At 44.3% G+C, this 13,126-nt stretch overlaps 1 pseudogene; it reads right to left on the bottom strand.

The window, feature by feature from the left end:
* Positions 1-11,372: 11,372 nt before the first annotated feature.
* On the bottom strand, positions 11,373-11,782 carry LOC125526621 (uncharacterized; annotated as a pseudogene).
* Between the last annotated feature and the right edge of the window lie 1,344 nt (positions 11,783-13,126).

Raw genomic sequence — 13,126 nt, 5'->3', positions numbered from 1 at the left:
TAAAGTTGGAGAGACAGTCGCCCGCAAGCCATCTATCTGCAAAGCACGTCGAGGGAACCGGTCTCGCGTAAGCGTACGCGTAAGGTTGGTCCGGGTCGTCTCGTCCAACAATACCGCCGAACCAAAGTATGACATGCTGGTAGGCAGTATGACTTGTATCGTCCACAACTCACTTGTGTTCTACTCGTGCATATAACATCAACATAAATAACCTAGGCTCGGATGCCACTGTTGGGTTTCGTAGTAATTTCAAAAAATTTCCTACGCACACGCAAGATCATGTGATGCATCGCAACGAGGGGGAGAGTGTTGTCTACGTACCCAACGCAGACCGACTGCGGAAGCGATGACACGACGTAGAGGAAGTAGTCGTACGTCTTCACGATCCAACCGATCAAGCACTGAAACTACGACACCTCCGAGTTCGAGCACATGTTCAGCTCGATGACGATCCCCGGACTCTGATCCAGCAAAGTGTCGGGGAAGAGTTCCGTCAGCACGACGGCGTGGTGACGATCTTGATGTACTACAGCAGCAGGGCTTCGCCTAAACTCTGCTACAGTATTATCGAGGAATATGGTGGCAGGAGGCACCGCACACGGCTAAGGAATAGATCACGTGGATCAACTTGTGTGTTTAGAGGTGCCCCCTGCCTCCGTATATAAAGGAGTAGAGGGGGGAGGCTGGCCGGCCAAGGAGGAGGGCGCAGGAGAGTCCTACTCCCTCTGGGAGTAGGATTCCCCCCCAATCCTAGTCGGAATAGGATTCGCGGAGGGGGAAAAGAGGAGGAGGGGGCCGGCCACCTCTCCTAGTCCTAATAGGACTAGGGGAAGGGGGAGGCGCGCAACCCATCTAGGGCAGCCCCTTCTCTTTTCCACTAAGGCCCACTATGGCCCATATAGCTCCCGGGGGGTTCCGGTAACCCTCCCGGTATTCCGGTAAAATCCCGATTTCACCCGGAACACTTCCGATATCCAAACATAGGCTTCCAATATATCAATCTTTATGTCTCAACCATTTCGAGACTCCTCGTCATGTCCATGATCACATCCGGGACTCCGAACAACATTCGGTACATCAAAATGCATAAACTCATAATATAACTGTCATCGTAACCTTAAGCGTGCGGACCCTACGGGTTCGAGAACAATGTAGACATGACCGAGACACGTCTCCGGTCAATAACCAATAGCGGGACCTGGATGCCCATATTGGCTCCTACATATTCTACGAAGATCTTTATCGGTCAGACCGCATAACAACATACGTTGTTCCCTTTGTCATCGGTATGTTACTTGCCCGAGATTCGATCGTCGGTATCCAATACCTAGTTCAATCTCGTTACCGGCAAGTCTCTTTACTCGTTCCGTAATACATCATCTCGCAACTAACTCATTTAGTTGTAATGCTTGCAAGGCTTATGTGATGTGCATTATCGAGAGGGCCCAGAGATACCTCTCCGACAATCGGAGTGACAAATCCTAATCTCGAAATACGCCAACCCAACATCTACCTTTGGAGACACCTGTAATGCTCCTTTATAATCACCCAGTTACGTTGTGACGTTTGGTAGCACCCAAAGTGTTCCTCCGGTAAACGGGAGTTGCATAATCTCATAGTCATAGGAACATGTATAAGTCATGAAGAAAGCAATAGCAACATACTAAACGATCGGGTGCTAAGCTAATGGAATGGGTCATGTCAATCAGATCATTCAACTAATGATGTGACCTCGTTAATCAAATAACAACTCATTGTTCATGGTCAGGAAACATAACCATCTTTGATTAACGAGCTAGTCAAGTAGAGGCATACTAGTGACACTTTGTTTGTCTATGTATTCACACATGTATTATGTTTCCGGTTAATACAATTCTAGCATGAATAATAAACATTTATCATGATTATAAGGAAATAAATAATAACTTTATTATTGCCTCTAGGGCATATTTCCTTCACGACTGGCTTCTCGTCGAATATAAAGGGAATAATAAATATTCCAGAGAAAAAGTTTCAGAACCTAAAGTCTCATGACTGCCACGTGATTATGACACAACTGCTTCTAGTTGCATTGAGGGGGCTTCTACCGGAAAACGTCCGATTAGCCATTGTGAGGCTATGTGCATTCCTCAATGAAATCTCTTAGAAGGTGATCGGTCCAGAAATCATACCAAGACTAAGGAGTGATGTGGCGCAATGTCTTGTCAGTTTCGAGCTGGTGTTCCCACCATCCTTCTTCAATATCATGACGCACGTCCTAGTTCATCTAGTCGACGAGATTGTCATTCTGGGCCCCGTATTTCTACACAATATGTTCCCCTTTGAAAGGTTCATGGGAGTCCTAAAGAAATATGTCCGTAACAGTGCTAGTCCAGAAGGAAGCATCTCCATGGGCCATCAAACACAGGATGTCATTGGGTTTTGTGTTGACTTCATACCTGGCCTTAAGAAGATAGGTCTCCCTAAATCGCGGTATGATGGGAGACTGACTGGAAAAGGCACGCTAGGAGCGGACTCAATAATATGCAGGGACGGGCATTCTTGGTCTCAAGCACACTACACAGTTCTACAGAACTCTACCTTGGTGACCCCGTATGTCGATGAACACAAGAACAGTCTGCGCTCCAAACACCCGGAGCAGTGTGACAACTGGATTACATGTGAACACATCATGACTTTCAGCAGTTGGTTGGAAACACGTCTCAGAGGTGAGAACACTGTTTGTGATGAGCTATACTCATTGTCCAGGGGACCATCTTCGACTGTATTGACTTACAAAGGATACGAGATAAATGAGAATACATTTTACACGATCGCCCAAGATCAAAAGAGAACGGACCAAAACAGCGGTGTCCGCTTTGATGCAGCAACCGAGAGGGGAAATGACACATATTATGGTTACATAGTGGACATATGGGAACTTGACTACGGACATGATTTTAAGATCCCTTTGTTTAAGTGCAAATGGGTCAATCTGTCAGGAGGCGGGGTACAGGTAGACCCACAGTACGGAATGACAACAGTGGATCTGAACAATCTTGGGTACACTGACGAACCGTTCGTCCTAGCTAATGATGTGGCACAGGTTATCTATGTGAAGGACATGTCTACCAAACCTAGAAAAAGAAAAGATAAGAAAGCGAATACATCATACGATGAGCCAAAGCGCCACATAGTTCTTTCAGGAAAAAGAGACATCGTGGGAGTGGAGGGCAAGACAGACATGTCCGAAGATTATGAAAAGTTTCATGAAATTCCTCTCTTCAAAGTCAAGGCTGACCCAAGCATCCTGATAAACGATGAAGATTATCCATGGTTACGGCGCAATAAGCAAAGCACACAAGCGAAGAAAAAGTGAAAACTTTATCTCCACAACTATTATGATGATACCATGCCAACTTTCAACCTTTTCCTAGTTCATTTGAAATGCATGTTGTAACAGACGAGTTTCCGTATGAAACCCTGATATCTCGAAACAGATTGTCCGTTTTGTTGAAATGCTTTAAATGTTGCATTTTATAAACCTCTAGTATTATTGAAACTAAAATTATATAGAATTTATGCAACTAAAATTATCACAATATTTTCTGTTCAAAACATTAAAAGCAAAAAAAAATTATTGATGATGTGGCTTATAGCTCAATGGTGCATTTTAAACACACAAAAAGTCAGGAGTTCATAGAATTTTCATAAAGAACCTTTTTGTTACAAACTTTAATAGCAAAAAGAATTATCATAAAATAAATTAAATAAGTAATTAGAAACAAAATGTTTGTATGTGTAGTTAATTTAGTTATGGCCGCCGCCGCTGCCGCCGCGCCGCCGCGCCCCCTATATATTATGTGTAGTTTAGATGGTGTAATTTAGTTGTATTAATTTGGATGTGTAGTTAATTTAGTTGTTGTAATTTAGTTGTATTAATTTATATGTGTACTTTAGATTTTTTTTGGTGATATTATTGTCGAATATGCAAATGTTTGTATGTTCATATGCAAAGAATATGTCAATTTTTTCATAGAATTTTTATAGATTTTTTCTGTTGTAGTTTTGTTCATAGAATTTTTATTTTGTTCATAAAATTTTTATGATTTTTTTGTTCATATAATTTTCTTTGTCAATTTATGCATATGTTCATATTGTGTATGTATAGGAAAATTGTGTATGATCAAAGTCATTTATGTATATGTTCATATTTAGAAGAAAAAGAAGGAGAGAAAAAAGAAAAATAAGAAGAGGAAGAAGGAGGAGAAGAAGAAGAATAAGAAGAACATGAGAGGAAGAAGAGGAGAAATAAATAAGAAGATAAAAAGAAGAAAAAAAGAGGAGAAGAAGAATGAATAGCCTTTCTTCTCCTCTACTTTTTTTCTTCTTCTTCCTTTTCTTATTTTTTATCGGGTATGTCGTTGTTGATATACCCCCCCTCCCTGATAACTTTTAGTAAGTACTACTTAGAAAGTGTTTAATATAATTAGTTAGAAAAATAATAGAACTAGTTAAACTAGTTTATTTTTAGTAAGTACTACTTTATTCTATTTATAGTAAGTGCTTAGTAGTTGAACTACTTGATTTAATAAAACTAGTTTATTTTACTATAGAAGTAGTTTATTTTTAGCAAGAAAATTAATAGAACTAGTTTATTTTTTTAGTTAAAGCAATTATTCCCGCATCGACGTCGATGATGCCTATCCCGCATCCTCGTCGTCGACTCGGCGGAGGAGGCCGGCTTGATCAGAGGGGCCATGTCCGGGACTGGGCTCCGCCGGGATGGTTTTGGGATGTGCTACCTTCCGGGGGACATAGGTTGGTGAGGAGCCAGCCCGTCGTTGACCCAATCCTTGTTTGGTGGCGGTCGCGTGGGCCAGTGACGGTGCCGAGGCTTCCAGACACTGTGGAGGTGGTACGTCACCGTGTCAGCGAGGAGGACGAGCACGTCCGTCGCTACATGGTTGTGTTGGAGGGTAGGCTCGACAATACCTGACAGGTTCTTCAGGGATCTCACTGGAGCGATCCTGTGATGGTTCCTTCTCTTTGGGTGTCCACCGCCCGTGCCAATACCCGTCGGGCGCTACGGTTCTAGCTGTACTAGCGATGTTATATGTATGATAGTATTCGAGGTGTATTAATGATAATATTCGATGATGTAGTTTTGCTTATAATTGAATGCATCCTAATTTGAATACTACTTTATTTTGCGATTTGATTTTGCTTATTAAATGCTCAAATTGAAAAATTACTCCTACTTTGAATGCTAAAATTGGAGAGCACTATGCAAGGCGTATGCATATGATTAGTTGATAGCTTATAGGGTTTTTGTTTTCGCAGAAATCTAGGAGCCCCCCTCCATCATCCCCGCAAGCGTCCCCGTCACCGACCCCCTCCGACCTCGATGTGAGACCAGCCAAATCATTTTTTAGAAAGATAATTAAACGATATTTCGGGTTGACTTTAAGTCTGTCGAGTCTCCACCATATATGAGAGAACGAAGAAGCCCGACTGTTGTCGTGGGGGTCGTTTCTCCTTCTTCTCCGGGTGCTAGACCTTTGTTATACACTAGGGGAAGAAGGAGTAACGACCATCACCGACGGTCGCAAATGTCAGAGAGGAATCAGTGAGGGAGAGTTCCACCATATATATATATATGAGAGGACGAAGAATCCTGACTGTTGTCGTGGGGGTCGTTTCTCCTTCTTCTCCGGGTGCTAGACCTTTGTTATGCACTAGGGGAAGGAGTAATGACCATCACCGACAGTCGCAAATGTCAAAGAGGAATCAGTGAGGGAGAGTTCCACCATATATATATATATATATATATATGAGAGGACGAAGAATCCCGACTGTTGTCGTGGGGGTCGCTTCTCCTTCGTTCCCGTGTGCTAAACATTTTGGTGTAATGCACTCGGGGACGAAGTGAGGAGTGACCATCACCGAGAGTCGAATATATACACCACGTGGGCTGAGAGTTTTCAAGAAAAGACTCGACAGGCCGATAGTCAACCCGTGATGAATAATAATGATCTAATTTAGTTTTTGTAGTACATATATTTAATTGTATAAGTTTAATCTTTGAATTATGAACGTAGGAAATGTCGTCATCAGACGACGAAAGTCTCCCGGGGGAGTGCAGCTGGTGCCACGACGATCGAGGTCTGTGCGACAGGCCTCATCTGGACGATAATCGACGCTTCAGCATTAAGCTCGAGGAGACCTTCGATGTTGAAACGGTATGCAACGACGACAAGTGTTTTTCGTAACTAAGCATTACTACAACTATTTCAACGTGTAACTTTCATCTTTTACAATTCGAGTAGCTTATCCCATGCCATGCAAGGCGCTATGTCTTGGAGAGGATGGGTTTTGAAGACCATGAAAGTTTCGAAACAAAGAAAATTCACCTAATGACTCATCATGATGTGGATTTTGAAGTAAAGTTGTACAATTCTGAGAGCGTAACCCATTTTGGTTGCAAAAAATGGGAAGCACTTTGCAAGATGTATGGTTTTGATGAGGGTATGGTTGTCACCATGGATCTTGGTGATCCTGAAATCGAGCAAGACAATATGGACATTTGGGTCCTTGTTGATACGCCTCCAATTCTACCGCTATGTGAGTTTCTCAAACATTGTTATTAGCTAATTTATATTGTTTATTTCAAAATAGTTGACAGCTTATTTTCATTGACAGCTTATTTTCATTCTTCAAAGAATGTGCGGGAGATGGTAGACAAAACCCACTACATCGATGGCTCCGAATTAACTTATAAGGAGAAAAATCATCTGGTCGGATTTTGTACTGACATTGAGAATTACAATATCTACAATCAAACTCCTCAACATTATGGTCAATACGTGCTACTAGTGCATGTGTTGAACTACGGTAACTACCGTGGAGATACCCTGGTAAGATTTTTTACTATTACAACATCCGTGCATCTTTTGCATACTTCTAAAACTAGTACATCATTGCTAACTATGAAGTTATTACTATGTTTTTCAGCAGATAATCCTAGAGAATTGTTTACCTCATTTGATGTATCAGAAAGGTAGCCTTAATATTTTGAACATACAGCCAGGTCATCCTACGAATCTCATCTGTCCATACCAGATTTCTAAAAGGAATGGAGACATGCAAATCAAAGGATGGAAAAAATGTATGGACAGACGTAAGGAGGTTCTTGGAAGCAAAAGGAAGCGAAGCGCAAGAATTGGAGACAGGATGATCTCCATTCTCCAAAATGGAGAGTCAGGGTCTATATTGTTTTATGCTATTTTACCTTAAAGAGGGTATTTAGGTCCTACATAATACTGATGATCATGTGCTAAGAACAATTAAGTATGGTTGGTTCGATGACTTTGAGGATGATGATCGTATGACTTGTTATTAATAACGAGTAGAAGTTGTATGATGATGATTAGTAGACTTGTTATTATATATGATGATGCATGATGCGAGCATGAAGAGTTATTATATATCAGCGGGTGAAATAAACATGGATTGGATTGAAGTGAAGGCAACATGCATGTGGTGCATGTTGAAAGTAGTACAATCCAAACTTGATCAAGTTAGGATTAGTATTACTTTCGACATGCACCACATGTTGCCTCACTTCAATCTAAGTCATGTTTAGGCATAGCAGTAGTAGTAACACAGAGATAAGAGAGGACACAGCTCTATTAATTAGCTACCTATACCAACCTAAATTAACCCCAAAACCCATAAACCACCCTCCTTTCAAAAAAAAAACTAGCCCCTAAAATGCTGACACGTGGAAGCTTATTGGTCCCAGTTGGTGCTACCAACCGGGACCAAAGATCCTCGTGTCTGGGCTCGCCGGAGTGACCACGTGGAGGCCCATCTGTCCCGGTTAGTATAAGAACCGAGACTAAAGGCCTAGAGCATTAGTAACGATCCTTTAGTCCCGGTTCCTCAACCGGGACAGATGGGCCTTATGAACCACGACAAATGGCTCTTTTTCTACTAGTGTGACAGATCCGGACAGCTGTTACCAGTGGCAAGCGCAAACTAGTGGCCACCATTGGTAAGCAGACAACCATTGCGGATTTGCGGCCGGAGAGTTACCGCCGTTGTTGCAAACCCAAGCAGGGGCGGTTGCTGGAGGATACTCTCTCAGCTACATCAGCGACATATATTTTGGTACAAAGGGAGTGGATGACATCTTAATTATTATGCTTTTCCCATTTCTATTTCTTTAGTTCATGTGTCCAAACGGGACACGAAGCTTGCAACATAAATTAAAAGGGGAACCCTCGAACTCAATTATTTGATAATTCGACGCACGTCGACCACCTTCCCAGCGGGATGTGTGTCCTATGGGATCCCATGCCCACCGCTAACCACTTTAAGCCTTATCCCCTAGCGAAGCACCGTCCACTCATTTATCCTATCATGGCCTTCTTGTTTCTCTGGAAAATCTCCGGTCGAGCGTTGCTGCGCCCGCCACGGCTGCTAAAAACAATCGTTGTCCAAGGAGGGGCTTGCCGGAGGTGCTTCCTACAGGGTCGGGCCGCGGACTCGCCGGATGTGCCTTCGCAACATTGAACATTGGTTGTGCAGCAACGGGATTTGCAACATGGGTCGTGTTGCGATGGAGTTTGCAAAATGGATCATGTTGCAACATGGGATGGGCCGGGGAGAGGGACGAACGCACGGTGGTAATCACACGCAATGGCCGGCTCGCCATCCGGCTAGTCTTTGCCCCAGTCGGCCAAAGCGTTGCGCATGCAAATTAAAATCGATGTTAGCCTACTACTCTAGCTTTTGTTATTTGCAAAGGAAGTGTCAATAAAGGTGCATGTTCTACGAATTAGTAATTTAGACTAGTACTAAGACGCATATAAGACTATTTTGTAGAGTTATTTTTTCATTAGGAGGCGCTATATGATGATAACATATTATATTACTCAATTTCTCACTCTCGTCTTACTTGCCACATCATCTATTTTGCATATGTGGCATTCCTGTTATTGTCTTATTACTCTTACTATGAGTAGTCTTAGTCAGCCGATCCTTTGACCGAACGGCAAGATCGCTAGCATGCCATGCAACTTGGTGGGCCCCGTGTACCACTATATCTCCCCCACCTTATTTTCGCCCGAACGGTTCACATCCATTTGTTTTTCCTCAGCCTCCTCTCTTCTATCTTTGTCCATCACCCAACAACCACCATGGCATGTGCCTCGCCTGAGCGCCCCTCCTCTTTTGTATTTCTCTCTTGTGCCTACGCCATGGGCTTCTTCCTCCAGTAAGACGCCACGGGATGCGCTTCCCCAAAGCTAAGGGCCGTCGCCTGAATTTTACCACCGCTGCCACATTTTCGGTCAAAGGAGGCCGGCTACCGCTGTAAAAATGTTGTTGCCAGCGGAGTGGCGCATCTGCTGACAATGCTCGGAGGCGTCACTGTGTTGCAACGGGACGCTTTTGAACACGACATTTTCCAACATCCGAGCAGTTGTGGGAGGTGATAGTGATGCGAGCTTGTCGGCAATGTTTCCGTGGGCACTGATATTGCGTGGGGGCGACGACTGAGCGGAACGTGGGTCATGTTGTAAGTCCAACATGGCTCATGTTGCAAAGCACTCGCCGTGCAAGTCTTTGAGCACAACATGACCCATATTGCAACCTCGAGCGCAAGATGCTCCATGTTGCAAACCTTGTGGATGCGCGGTGTATCCAACGGCTCGCGACCTGGCTGATCCTTTTAAAGATCAGCGCTGATGAATACATGAACCGTACATGTGACAACTGGCATGGTCTGGCACGGCTAAGAAGAGTGGACAAGGCCGAGCACCACTGTTGACAGAGTTGCAGATTTACTGGATCCACAGATTGGTAGATGGAATGAACAATTGGTTTATGACACGTTCATTGCAACTGATGCACAGGCAATACTTAATATTCCTTTAAGCATGAACAGTGGTGCGGACTCCCTCGCTTGGGCGTTTGAGCGATCAGGCTTATACACTGCTAAATCGATGTACCGTATTCTTATGACTCGGAAAGAGAGTGCAGCTCTCGAGGAAGGAACGACTACTGAAACTTCAAATGAAGAAAAACAGATATGGAAGGCTTTGTGGAAGCTCAATGTTGTTTCTAAAGTGCGTGTTTTCTGGTGGAGGGTTCTCCGCGGAATCCTTCCTGACGAGACCACGCTCAAATGGCGACATATAGCAGAAGTTGATGGATGCAAAATCTTTCACACAATGGGAGAAGATCTAAAACATGCGTTGATTCATTGCGTGAACGCTGCTGGTTTCTGGGATGCAGCGAGGGCATGGTTCCAGATTACTCTTCCACGTCTACACCCTGCCAGTTGGGCGAGGGATATCTTATGTGATCAGCGGATCATGGACAAAGATCGACCCATCATTATTACCAACATGTGGAACGTTTGGCATTCTAGGAATCGGGTGAAGCATGATGGCGCAGCTCTTGATCCGGTGACTACAGCAAGACATACGAGAGAAGTGATAGCAATCCTTGAGCTACCAAGGAAGGAGCCGGTGGTATTGCCGGGGCATGGGTGGCGACCGCTGGAACAAGGCATCATCAAGATCTCAACTGACGGGGCACTAAACTTTGAAGAAGGCGAGGAGGAGGTGGAGGTGTTGCTCGCACAAATACTTCTCTGCTCGCGGCATGGTGCAAACCTCATCCAGGCATTTCGGACCCTTTCATCATGGAAGTTATTGCTATGCATGAAGGTGTCAAGTTTGCCAAACTGAGGGGTTTTACGCATGTGATAATGTAAACTGATTGTCTAGAGGTGGTGTCACTCTGGAACACTCGCCACAATACATGTTCAATTGTGGCTCCTATTTTAGATGAAATTGGAGAGCTAGCTAGGGATTTTACCCTTTTTGAGATTCAACATGTAATGAGGACAGCAAACATCCCAGCTCATCTCTATGCTAAGCGTGCCTGCACTTTGAATGTGACTGAGTGTTGGCTCAATGATACTCCAAGCTTCCTAGTGACCAGTCTGTTGGCTGACTGTCCTAGGACTGCTTTTTATGAATAAGGCTCTCTAAATTGCCAGCCAAAAAAAAGAGCGGACGAGGCCGAGCCGATCTCAGGAGTTGGGCGAGTGTATCCCAAGTTCCATAGACTGAAAGTAGAAATACCAGAACATGTTATGATTATGAGACATTTCCATTTACCTGGAAGCAAGAAAGAAATTTCTGTATACACAAGAGTGGGGCTTGAGGGCATTTACACAACTTCTTACGAATCGAAAGCCTCGGAAAACGGCAACCGAATCTACACAAAAGAAAGAAAAAGAAAACGAAATCCAGCCACAGCAACCTCCTTCTATGTCCTCCACTCTCAACGCCATGGCGGTAACGGGAGAAATGAAGTCAGAGCTGCTTGAAGCCGAAGCGCATGAGGAAGAAGCAGAGCCTGCCCACCAACACCACGGACTCCACCAGCCACATGACGTGGTACACCACATGGTCCCACAGCACGGCCATCACGTTCATGCGCCGCCGCCACCTCATAAGCGCGGACAGGAAGGCCCTCGCCTGGGACTTGGAATGCGCCGGTGGAGCACCGCCACCGCCAGCACCATTCCCGCTCCCGTGCTCACGGCCGCATTCCTAGCCGTTGGCGCCGGCGCCCCGCTGGCGGCACTGCCGTAGCTCTCCGACGCTGCCTCCTTCCGCAGTATCAGTTCCGACGCCCCGCTGTTCCTGCTCTGTTGCCTGGCCCCCGGCTTCCTCGGCATGGTACGCTTCCGTATCCACTCGGCCACCTTTCCGCGCGCCATCAAATCTTGTCAATCCAAGTTGATCGAACGATCTCGACACGATCGAGTCAGTTGCTTCTTGTTCTTGTTGCTTGTTTGCTAGCTACAGCTCTGCACGTCCAACTCCTGCTGACCGAGCTTTAAGCCTGGTCAATGAACCAATGCCTCTGCTTGATTCCTGGGAAGATTCCGACCTGAAGCGATGGCTCAAAATGCTGACGTTGTGATAGATGGCTTGGAAAGTGGATCGGAGAAGTTTGGATTAACTAATTATTAAGATGTCACGTTAGTAGGAGTAGTTAGTCAAGCTCATCATTCTTGCTTGATAGTGTATTATGCCGCCGTGGTGCTCAAGACAAATTTATTCGGTTGATCGCTTCATCGTCTCTCATGTCTGCAAAACGTTGTTTGACTATGATGACAGGAGCGATGACGCTAACATGCAGGTGATGGCCAACTGTATGATTGTTCTTTTTTTGTTCTAAAATAATGCGACGCTAACAGTTGATATATCAAAAAAGGACACTCCATTGAATCACTGCTGGGAAATCCGTAACAAATCACTTCTTTGCCCAGTATAACTCTCGGGAAAGACAGGGACTCGGCAATTGTCACCCATTACCGAGAAAGCTTTCAAAAAACTCGGCAAACAAAAAACACTCGGTTTACAGACCTTTTACCTTTTACCGAGAGGTGAGAGCTCAAGCGCGGCCATTGACAAAGAAGACGCCACATGCACCTTCCGCCCGCGGTTGATGGCTCTGTAATGGTGGGGTCCATTGTGCCGAGTGTGCCACAACGCACGCTCGGCATATACTTTAACACAGGAACCATTTACCGAGTTTTTTTTGCCAAGGCTCTCGGCAAAGGTCTTATGATGATCCCATGTATTGCCACATGGCTTGTTTTGCCGAGAGTGATGACACTCACAAATAGCTATGTTAGTTTATTTTACTTTACGGAAATTTGCCAAGTGCCCGACACCTAGAGCTCGGGAAATGATCAGAATATACCAGAGGATGCCATGTAGCCATGTTGCCGAGTGCTACACTCGGCAAATGATCACTAGATATACTAGAGGCACTCGGCAAGGTGTAGTCACCTTTTTGTTTGAAAACGTTTTGCAGCCAGCCCAGCAATAACACATACTCCCTCCGTTCTATAATGTAGTGTCTATAGATTTTTCCAAAAATCAAACATTAGAAACTTTGACCATACTTATAGAGAAAAATAGGTACATTTAGAATACCAAATACACATCATTGGATACATAATGAGTTACATTTTCATAATGTACATGTAGATGTAAAATTTTTCTCTATAAACTTTGATCAAAGTTGGCAAAGTTTGACTTTCAGAAAAAAT

The sequence above is a fragment of the Triticum urartu genome, chromosome 6A, assembly GCF_056163025.1.
Source record: "Triticum urartu cultivar PI428250 chromosome 6A, HENAU_Tu73, whole genome shotgun sequence".
Taxonomy (NCBI): domain Eukaryota; kingdom Viridiplantae; phylum Streptophyta; class Magnoliopsida; order Poales; family Poaceae; genus Triticum; species Triticum urartu.
Note: the sequence above shows the minus strand (reverse complement) of the source record. Positions and strands in the feature narration are given on the sequence as shown.